This window comes from Protopterus annectens, chromosome 1.part0, assembly GCF_019279795.1.
Source record: "Protopterus annectens isolate FY-2018-M chromosome 1.part0, PAN1.0, whole genome shotgun sequence".
In the NCBI taxonomy this organism is placed as follows: domain Eukaryota; kingdom Metazoa; phylum Chordata; order Ceratodontiformes; family Protopteridae; genus Protopterus; species Protopterus annectens.
In genome coordinates this window covers 420360735-420372828 of record NC_056725.1, presented here as the reverse complement: position 1 = coordinate 420372828, position 12094 = coordinate 420360735, and the positions used below count along the sequence as shown (strand labels likewise).

At 34.4% G+C, this 12094-nt stretch overlaps 1 protein-coding gene across 1 annotated transcript in view; it reads right to left on the bottom strand.

The window, feature by feature from the left end:
* BTBD9 (BTB domain containing 9) overlaps nucleotides 1–12094 on the bottom strand; it is a 912643-nt gene that overhangs the window by 769712 nt on the left and 130837 nt on the right. The window lies entirely within an intron of this gene.

Here is a 12094-nt window from a genome sequence, read left to right as displayed (position 1 = left end):
GTCTCACCTGCTAGCAGACAGATTTGGCAAACATTTCACTCCCTTATCCCCTCCAAACTTGTCACAAATGTTGCCCCCAACCCCCCCCCCCCAAATATCCAAACAGCACATCATTAAAGCTTTGTCTAAGGCAAAAAACACAGCCTCTATGGGACCAGATGGCATCCAGGCTGTTTTCTAAACAAACCAAAACATGAAATGACATAATCATTAAGTACCTATTCAATCACACCCTAGCCACTGGCTTTGTTCCTGTAGAATGGAGAACAGCAACAGCTATTCCCCCTCCACAAAGGTGGCTCAGCAACAGACCCAGGAAATTATAGCCCCATAAGTCTGACTAGCCTCATCTGTCATGCCATGGAATGTTTCATCATGGACTTCATTAGACCCTTTGCCTCCATTTGGATAGGGGCAACAGGTGCTAATTGTGGAAATAAGGGTAGAACTTGGCTAGGCTTGTAAGGGCTCTATGGCCATTAGCCTAGTAAATTCCTATGACCTTATGATAAATAAAGACATAGACGATCTCCAGACCCTGAATCTGACCCAATTTGGCTTCGCCAAGAGCAGATTCTGCCTGTTAAACCTGATGGATTTCTTTGAAAATGTGACCAGGGCCACTGACGAGGGCAAATCTGTGCACACAGCATACCTCAGCTTGGCAAAGGCCTTTGACACAATCTCACATTCAGGCACTGCCAATAAACTAAGCAAACTGAACGTAATCCCCTTTGTTGTAAGATAGGTTGCCAAACTGGCTCACAAACTGGTCACATACCATCAACCAGCAGCATGTCAGAATGGTCAGTGTTGGGCCTTCTACTTCTTGGTATATACTCATAAGTTCAGGCCAAAACTAAAGGGCTGTGGCTGACCAAGTTTGTGGATGACTGCAAACTGGGTATAATTACTGAATCCCCAAAATGATATCAATATACTTCAGGAGGATCTTATTCAGACCAACGACTGGTGTCTTAATCACAATCTCAAACTGAATGCAAAGAAATACATCATTCCTTTCAGTAAAAACAATGTCCCTTCAGACAATCAAATTAACAACAATACCCTACGTACCTATGAATGGTAAGAGATCATACATCACAAGTAGATTGTGACCTTAACTTTGACCACCATGTGTCTACTGTAGTAAGGAAGGCTTTCTACATAGCACACTTGATTAGCAAAGGCATTGCCTCTAAAGCAAAAGAGATTATAACCCCTCTATACTTGTCACTAATCAGGCCCATAATTAAGTATAACGCCACTTCCGGCAAGTACCGTACAAAGCAACTGTAGAGACTTCAGAGGTTTCTAAGAAGATCAAGGGACTCCAGCACATGCATTACACAGACCAACTAATGTCCCTGTCACTATACTCAGTATCGAATAGACTTCTTAGGGGAGACTTGTGCCTGGTTTACACAGCACTCTCAGACCCAAACCTGATGAATTTGCTGCTCATCTGTAAATCAAATGGGACTACAGCTACCTGTTCCAGGGGCCTAAACATAGCCTTCGACTTCAATAGGACATGCTGAAGGGCCAATTTTGTCTCCCAGCAACTGCCACTTCTTTGGAAGAGGCTGCTAATTCATGTGAAGCAGAGCACCTCTATGACACTGTTCAAAAAAAACCTCGACGAGTGGATGGGGCACTGTAAATTCTTACTGGGGATAGTGCCCACAATCCTCCTGGACATGGGCAATCATTAATAAATACAATCTTGGCTGTTGACTAGAATATGTATGGTATTACATTGGGATGAAACTGCTAGGCTTAAAATGACCTCTGGGTTGACAGCCTAGTAACCTCCTATGATTCAGTTACACATTAGGCTAGAAAGTATCTGTATCAACCAGAGAGAGAAACATGCTCGAATCATATCAATCACAGGGGGATGAAGGTGATGCAACATAATACACTACAAGTGGGAAACAGAAGTTTGTCCCCAATCCATTCTCTCCAGTCTTAATTAACCATTGGTTACAGACCCAAGAGGGCAAGAAGTCAGCTTCAGAATTTCTTAGTAGTGGATGTTAACCCCCTTCCTATAAGCCATCAAGATGTTCCAAGTCAACCACCCAAAAAATGGCAGTAGGTTTCAGATGCAGTACTTCAGAGCCAATGCCCACAATACTACGTCAGTTTCTCTGCATCTGGGGACAGCAAAATGGTTACAGTGGTTAAGGTCTGTACCTTGTATCTGTGAGGTAAAATGTTTGATTCTGACCTCTGTTTACTGGCTAGGCTTATAACAGTCTGTAGACTGATAGCCTAGTGTTAACTAAAGGGAGAAGAATGGTTGACATAATGATTAAGGTTTTTACCTTACCTCACAAAGCTTATTCTCTACTATTACTCCATGCTTTGACAGTGTTTATATAGGCTGTATTCCTCAGGAATGTGATCACATCTAGTTTCAATGTTACCAGGCTCCAGCACGGTATAACAATACTGTGCATCTATATTACGCTACAAGTAAAGTTGCATCTTGGAAAATTTCAGCAACTGCCACTGTCAGCCCTAGTAAACATTGACTGTTCACCTCAACAACCACACAGTAGCTATATACCAAACAGCAACACAACATGAAGATAAAAATAATTATTTAACAACAGTATATCAAACTAACCACAGAGAGCCAAAGGAATTACTGAAGGGTTGGTCCTACAGACAGAAATGAATATGATCAAACATTTACTGTTAGGGCGTGGCCAAGATGCCAGTCTGATAGCAGAAATCCATAGCTCTGCTAAGATTTTAATATCCTGATAGGAAATGTACTTAAATTTTTAGAAAAATCTAACTAAAAGTATACTAAAAGTTAAATTAACATAGACTCTATTATTTTCTAAAAATTAATACACAGTCAGGAAAATTTTTTAATTATTCCTGTCAAAAAGTTTTCTACTGGAGATCTCAAGATGAGCAACTCGAAGAACCCTCACCAGGAGAGTGCAGTGAAAAAAGAACTCCATCTTATAACAACAAACATCCAAGAACTGTCACTAAAAATGGACAAATTTGAAAACAAAATGGATATTATCAAACAAGAATGCAGTAAACTGGAACTTCTAAATGGAATAGTAAAAAAAAAACAATCTGAACAGATTCTTGCCTTAGAGGAAACAGTATTTGACCTAGATACTAGAGTGGCAGAAAATGAATATCACAATGAACTTCTTCTGAAACAAGACACCAGGCTGAACTGGAAGACCATGAAAGTAGATCAAGGAGGAATAACATAAGAATATATGGAACTCCTGAGAAAGAAGAGGGGGTTAACATGATTCAATTCCTCAATATGTGGTTTTCATCAGCACTAAACATGCCTGAATCCTTCTCTTTTGGAACTGAGAGGGCTCATCGGTCCCTGGCAAATCCAGCTTCATCTCTGAGTTCATCTAACCCCAGGTCTATAATACATTTATTTCCTTGCAAGACAAGGACAGTGCTGAAATCAGCTTGGACTAATTCCCATATCAAGATGGGTGAAAAAGTTACTCATTTTGACAATGACTACACCTCTACAGTTATATCCAGATGAAAGGAGTGTGTTCCTCTAATTAAGTCCTTGAAAAAAGCCAATATTAAAGCACACATTCTTTTTCCTGCAAGAATAAAAATCACCTTGCCAGAAGGAGTGAAGATCTTTGATGCCCTACAAGAAGCAGTAGAATTTATTCAAAAGAAGAAAATACTGTTGGATATAAAAGAAAAGGAATGGTCATCACAGAGTTTGAAGACACAGGCAACAAAAAATGGATGGTCTGTGAAGGAAGGAGAAAACAAAACTAAGAAACTAAAGGACAAATGAATAAATTCCTTCTAATTTTAAATGCTTTGTTTTATGAATCATAATATATTTGATTCTGGAAAGTCTCTATGCTGTAAAATCATTTTTATTATGAATGTTCTCTTTTTTTTCCTTTCTATAGCTACTTTTTCTAATTACATATAGTACTGAGTATTAAAACAACATTCTCTCTCTCGCTTTTCTTTCTTCCTATTCTTTTTTGTTACCAATGTTCATTTTATCTCTTTCCTCCATTATAAGTACTGTACATACTTTTCCCTTTTAAATAACTACAAATGATGCATGTCTTCTAATTCTTCAGTAATAGTATAATTTGACTCAATACCAAAGTGCATTTTTGCTAGTGGGTCAGTGGTGGGGTAACAAGGTGTTTCTGATTAGTGTTTCTAACTAGATGTTTTAGACTCTTTGTTCAGATACATTTAAACATTAATACAGTACATTAATGGTGTTTTATAGATAACTAAATATAAGGTATATATATATATATATATATATATATATATATATATATATATATATATATGCACACACATATATATATGCACACACATACATACATACATACACACACACACACACACACACACAGTTCCTTTTTTTAACTGGTAGGTAAATGATTGAAATGTTTTAATATGATTTCTGATTTGAGGCAGCTGTTGTCACTTCTGAATAGCTGTTTTTATATGAAAGTGTTAATTTTTTCATTATGCTGATGTTTTATGAGAAAACTGGTGGTCTGTGTGACTGTTCTCATTGTGGAGATTCATGACATGCACTGACAAGGTAGCTTGACTTTTTTTTTTTCTTTCTGTAAACTCTAAAAGCTTCAAGATCTGAATGTCCCGCCAAAGATGCTTTTTTCTTCACTAGAGACCACTTCTGTTGTGCATGAGCCTATTTAGATACTTTTTCACAAGTTTATGAAGCTGCAGCTTGAGGAAACAACATTGATAACATAATTTGACCTTTTGAACTTGTTAAATGGTTGTACTTAGAATTCTTTTCTCTTGAAATTCTGTTATCCTTCATTAGATACATTAAATGGTAAATAATTAGTTCTGATAAAAGTGTTTAACTCCATTAAAAATCTCTATGTTCTCTTATAGATGCATACATTCTGCAGATTCAATGACAGTATTAGTCAAGTGAACTAGGAGCTGCATTAGAAAACTCATTATGCATATTAACATCAGACATGTTATATATAACTAAACCTTCAGTAACTAAACAGAGGGTTGTGCGCCCCACCCTTTTTTCTCTCTCTCACCCCCCTTCCTGATGAAAGATGTCAACATAGAAAGGTATAACTGCAAAATATAATAGTTATGTTGTAATGTGTTGCATCTACAGTCAACAGATACCTACATGAAAAGTGTTAGATGACTAACAAAATGGTTCAATTACCCGATGTTTCTTGAAAAGTCTTGGAAATAATGACAATCTTCTTAACCTTCAGCTTCTAATGTTCATACATACTTTGATCTGATGTGTATTTCTGGCATATCTACGTATTAGAGGTGCTGCTATCATATGTAACATTCATATAGCTTCAGATATATTGGACACTCTCATTCTAATGTATATTTCATGGATTCAGATTTCTTTAGTTGCTTTCATAATTCTTTTCTTTTTTGTTTTTATACTATATTCTAAGCAGAGATGGATAAATTTGTGCAGTTTGGTATTGGAGAGGTGGTGGATGATTGGTTTAGTTAAGTTTTTAACTAAACCAGAAACTTTATGTTTCATGTATGTGTTTGTAAATAGTTTTGGGTTTTTGAAAGTAGTGCTTAATACACATTATGCATACATGATAAGTATGTTTTCAGTAGATTTCAAGTCAACACGGAAGAAAGGTCTTTCAGTTAGTAATAACATACACATTACAGTCAATGGCTTATAAATGTTTATCGTTAAATATTAATGGCTTGAACAATAATGTCAAAGAGCTGGTTTGCTTAAATATATCAAAATGCATAAAGCCCAGATTATCTTTTTACAGGAAACCCATCTATTAAAAAAGGATCAACAAAAATACTCATTCAATGGCTATACTATTCTGGCTGATTCATGTTTTAGACTAAGAGAAGGGGCACTAATTCTATGGAAAAATACTGATACTATGCCAAGAATTATAGATACAATTTCAGATAAAAATGGGATGCTAAGCATGGTTATTTTGGAAATCAATAGGAAGTATTATTCTTTGATTAATACATACTGGATACCAGGACTGAATACTAAATATGTTGACAAATATCTGGACCTGATTACTTTAAATGCAAAAGGGGAAATTATAGCAAAAGGTGATTTTAACTGCCTATTATCAGGCAATGATACTTCTAAAAATGGTAAAATAAAACTAACATCTCAAGTCAAAAAGTTAAATGACTTTACAAACCAGATGAACTGTAAAGATATACATGGTCTAAGAGAACATTATTCCTTATTCTATACTCACTATTCATATCAGTTTGGTACACAAACAAACATTGATAAGGTCTTTGTATCAAATAATATATACTCTAAAATAAGTGACATATCTATAATGACTTGTCTACTTTCGAACCATAATGCTATAAACTTTACATTAACTACACATACAGATGATTTAAGATTTCTACAGAGAATTCCTGCTTACATAATTACGTTAAATAACTTTAGGGAATGGATAATGAAAGAAACAGACATGTTTATGGAAAAAATGATAATGGTGAAGTGACTGATACTACACTATGGGACACCTTTAAAGTTTAAATATATGGTAAAATAAAATCTTGGTACCTTAAAAAAAGGAGAGAGTGGGACAAAGAACTTTTAGACTTACAAAAAAACACAGACAAGATAAAAATGGCCGCAAAACCAAATAACAAAGTAGCACATAACAAAATTACTAAGTTAAATCAAAAATACTTATATCATAAACCAGGAAAAATTGAAATTACAATATTATGCTGTAAATCCCAAATAGCTACATAAAATAGTGATAAGATCCAAAAAAATAAACAATCAAAATCTTATTAATGAGATTAAATATAAAAGTGATGGTTCAGTTAAGAGTACATGTAACTTAATAGGTATATTAGAAGTGCTCAAAAACTACTATAAATATATAAATAATAACATACCACTTTTGGAGACAGATAATGTAATAAATACTTTTATTCAAGAAAATATAACTACTAAGGTGTCAATGCAACAAAATAACATATTAAATAAAGAAATAACACTAAAAGAAGAAAATATAAGATTTTTCCTGACTATATAATAAAGAAAATGAGTGCCTTTACTATGGTTAAGCAAAAATGTATAACACTCCCATCGTGGAAAGGCTCGATTATCTCCCCATATTAAAACAAGGTAAGGACCCCAAATCTTGTGATTCATATAGGCCAATTTCATTACTAAACACTGATTATAAAATTTTCAGGACAATATTAGCTAATAGGATAAATTATTACCTAATCTAATATATAATGATCAGACAGGGTTCATTCTTCATAGAAAAGTGCAAGATGTTGTATCTTTCGGCTTTTCCCGGTTAGGGGTCGCCACAGCAGAACTCCGGTCTGCTAATGATTGGCAGTAGATTTTTACGTACCGACTTGCCAGGCCTAATGCACAACCTTCAATGAAGGTACGCCCATTCACGCATGTCTCCACACAGAAGACGCTTTCGCTGAGAATCGAACAGGACAACGTCTTACTGTGAGGCAACAACGCTACCGCAGCACCACCACCGCAGCACAAATAGACATAGCATGCAAATACAAAAAACAACTAACTATTATTGGCCTAGACATAGAAAAGGCTTTTGATTCTATTAGTTGGTCTTATCTACAAAGAATTCTGATTGATTTTGAATTCTCCTCAGATTTTGTCAACTTATTAATGAAAATTTATAGTGGGGCACAAGCTTATGTGAAAATCGGATCGAGCATGTCTATCCTTGGCACTAAAAATCCTCAAGGGAATTAGACAAGGTTGTCCTTTGTCACCATTATTGTTTGCTCTTTCAATGGAACCTTTTGCTACATATATCAGAAACAAGCAAAATATAAAAGGCTTTCAAATTAATAAGGACTACTGTCCTAAGATACAATTATTTGCTGATGATATGTTGTTAATGCTGGGCGATATTGATGGTTCTTTGCATGATGTTATAAATACCTTAAGCAAGCCCAAAAGAATTTCAGGGCTTAAACTTAATCATAATAAATCCAAAACATTACTAATTAACAAAAAGATCAACAAAAACCTGAGAGAGAATAGCCTGTTTAATTGGGAGAATGATGCATTAGAATATTTGGGTGTCGGTATAAAGAGTACATGGAAAGAGTCTGTTAAACTAAACTACAATAATTTAATAACCACCATTAGTGAACTAATCAAAAGATGTAATAAAATGTTCTTCACAATGGAGGTCAGGCTCTCTTTAATTAAAATGATAATTTTACCTAACATTTTGTTTTATACACAGTCATTGATACTACCCCCTCCCAAAAACATATTTAAAAATTAGATTCCATGCTACTTAACTTTTTATGGTTCCCCTTAAAACCTAGGATTGCATATAAATGGCACATTAGAGCTTGTAACAGTAATGGGATAGCATTCCCTAGCCTAGATCTTTATTCCAAATCAGTTATAATTAATGTAATATTACACTGGATCACACCTACCTATATATCTGGCTGGAAAAACGAAACATGAGATTCATATAAATGATGTCAGAACTATAGAAAATCAATTTAAGGAACAATATGGAATATGTAGAGTTCATTGGCTTTTATATGAATTTTGTTTATCTAATAAGTTTGATCATTTTTCTTATGGCATTAAATATTTAATAACTTTAAAAATATAACTGATTGTAATTACAACATTAAACAATTTCTATTTCTTATATTCCTTATAGCATACCCGATTGCCTAGATTATTTCAACATCAATCCAATGGAAACAATAAAGTAAAATAACTTGATATTCTGGTATCAGTTTACTGAAAATAAGAGTATTAAACCACTAAACTCTCTTTTATGTAGTTTTGATAATAGTCAAGACAGTTGGTTGTTTATACACTAATTACGGCAGTTTATAGAAAACAAAACATATCAATCAACCTAGAGACTGAATCTATACCTAGTTTGATTCAGCTTTTTATTAGGGGTCTTGAAAAGACAGATAATCAAAAATTAAGCATCTCACCTATTTAAAAGATACTACGAGAAGACACTAAAGTTTGACTCAGATTTTTGCAATTACTATGTAAAGATTAATGGAGAACAAATATCTGATGAATCCAAAAAAATGTTATTGAATTCTATACATGGTACCTCTTCTTCATTAAATTGGAGATTGGATACATGGAAATTTAGGACTAGGAGTTTCTATACGCCACATAAAATAAATCTTATACTCAAAAACAGTGAAAGTAAATGTTGGAAATGTGATAAATAATTAGAGGCCAACTAGGTTCACATGTTCACTGAATGTAGAATATTTTGTAAATGCTTTATGGCCTGATAACTGTCATATTTCTAACTCACTAATCCTATTCAATGTTCCTATACCTAATGTAATACTTAAATTTCAGATTCAGTTACTCTGGTCAATTCTTGCAATTGCCAGAAAAGTTATTACTTTGAACTGGAAAGATTTGATGTTTAAAGATTTTATTAATTTAGCAAAAGTTGTTTGTAAAAAGGAACTGCAAACCATTTGTTACAGAACTCATGATATTACTCATAAAAAAATAGCATGGCAAAAACTGGGAAACCTTTTGAACAAATACTGATAATCATTTTATCCATGAGAAGTTATCATGGATGAATGTAAATATTGTAAATAGTTTTGTTTTTGTTTTATTGTATTTGTTATATGTACATTTGTGTATGTTTATAATGAAAACAAAATAAAAAGGTTTTTGAAAAAAAAAAAAAACAATTACTGTTATTTCAAGTACTTCATATAAATGTACTACTTCTCACACCCCTGTGTACCTAGAATTCACCTTATTAAAATAGTAATCCATTAATTTAGACAACATGTCATGAAAGGCCTTCCTAGCAATGCCCTCCCCTAAGCTTTAAAGTATCAATCTGACTTTTGATGCTAGGTGTGTGTGTGTGTGTGTGTGTGTGTGTGTGTGTGTGTGTGTGTGTGTGTGTGTGTGTGTGTGTGTGTGTGTACATGAATGAAAGACCAAGTCATTGTACCGAGGAACTGTTCACAGCACTCTTGACAGAGGCTTCTGAAACAGCTGCTCCTCTGGCAGAAAGAGCTCTAACTGGACCCAACAAAGGCTTCAAAACAGTATCACAAGAGAATTACATACAGGATGTTATTCAAACACTCAAAGAATGGTTGATTGAAAAGCCCTTGTTTGAGGGTGGCATCATAATGGAATGACTCTGTATGAAATTCCATTATGAAAATACAGAAATTTACCAAAGTGAAAAGAAAGTATACAGGCAATGGGAACAGGAATCCAGCTCTAAGCATGTCTTTCCTTAAGGCAAAGCTGAACTCAAAACTGAAGTGTGGGATGAAAAACAAAATTAAAGTACAGGGTATACAAACCCAAAGTGGATGTATCTGAGGGTGAAGTCCCCATACAAAAAAGCCAAACAGGTTGCAATTAAGTTCATATGACACATAGACATGCCCCTCCAGTGAGTGAGCGAGCGTGTGTGTGTGTGTGTGTGTGTGTGTGTGTGTGTGTGTGTGTGTGTGGGTATATATACATATATATACATATATATATATATATATATATATATATATATATATATATAGAATGTGTGTATGTATATGTATATATATATATATATATATATATATATATATATCCATATACACACACACAAACACACACACACACACACACACAAAGAATGTGGGTTTGTGTGTGTGTGTGTTTTTAGTGGAAAGTATTAAGAAGGTAACAACATATTTGGAATGTTATCGGCTTCTTAAGTGAGAATTAGTGTGTGTGTGTGTGTGTGTGTGTGTGTGTGTGCGCGTTTTGGGAGTTAGTGAATGGTAGCTTTAGGTAGGGAGTTCGGTTCAGCATGTATTGCATGTGGCTAAATGAATCTGTTTAGTTTTTGTTGGCGATTGTGTGTCAACAAAAATGAAACACATTCATTCAGCCACATGCAATACATGCTAAACCTACCTCCCTACCTAAAGCTATTATGCACTAACTCTCAAAATCACACACACACACACACACACACACACACACACACACACACACACACACACACACACACACACACACACCTAATTCTCACTTAAGCTGATAACATTCAAAATATGTTGTCAGTTTCTTAATACTTTCCATTAAAAACACACACACACAAACCCCTCATATCAAACTTTAAAAAAATGCTTTACGTAGGAGGCTTTGCCTCAATACATCCCTTAACTTATATATGCCAACTTCACCTCAGTCAATCCTCCACTACACCACTACAGCTGATGTAATCCAACTTTTCTATAACAACATTCAATTAGCAGTTCCGGTACAATAAAGGCTGACTCAGTGTTCGAGGACCAGGATGGTCCTAAATTAATCCCAGGAATCCGATAAAAGGTAAAAAAGTGTTTTATTACACAGAAAAAACGTACACAAAATAAAATGTTGTAAAAACAAAGATTGAGCGCTTTCGTCTCCCTCCGGAGACTTCTTCAGAATCTACCACCATTTTCAGATGGTCCTCATTAAATACATAATGCTCCAAAATCATTGGCTAGCAGTATCTTCCTTAATTAACTAATTAAACAAATTAAACAAATTACACATTAAAGGGCTGGCATTTGAAAAAGGGCTAGCATATACAACATCAAGGGACACTATGTCAAACAGCAGTACATTGAAATGAAATAAAATAAAAACTAACCCAAGACATACTCGAGATATGTAGTATACACTGTAAAAAATGTATTATAAAATGTAAATATAAATATATGTATGTAAAAATATATCTTATTATACAAAAATTCAGTCCAATTCAGAGTGGTTGAAGAAATAAATATTATAAATAAATAAATTCTATATTCTAATTTTATATAATATATTTAATGTGTTGGTTGAAGCAATTAAGGTCCAAAATGGGGCAGAATTTTTTCCATGCTCTACAGGTGCAGAAAGGGCAAGAAGTAAAACCTCAGTCCCTTCTCTAGTACAAACAGAGCCTTTATGGCTACTCTAAGCACAGGAATGTAGGCCTGTCCCAACAACTCTATTGAAATTGACTAATGAACC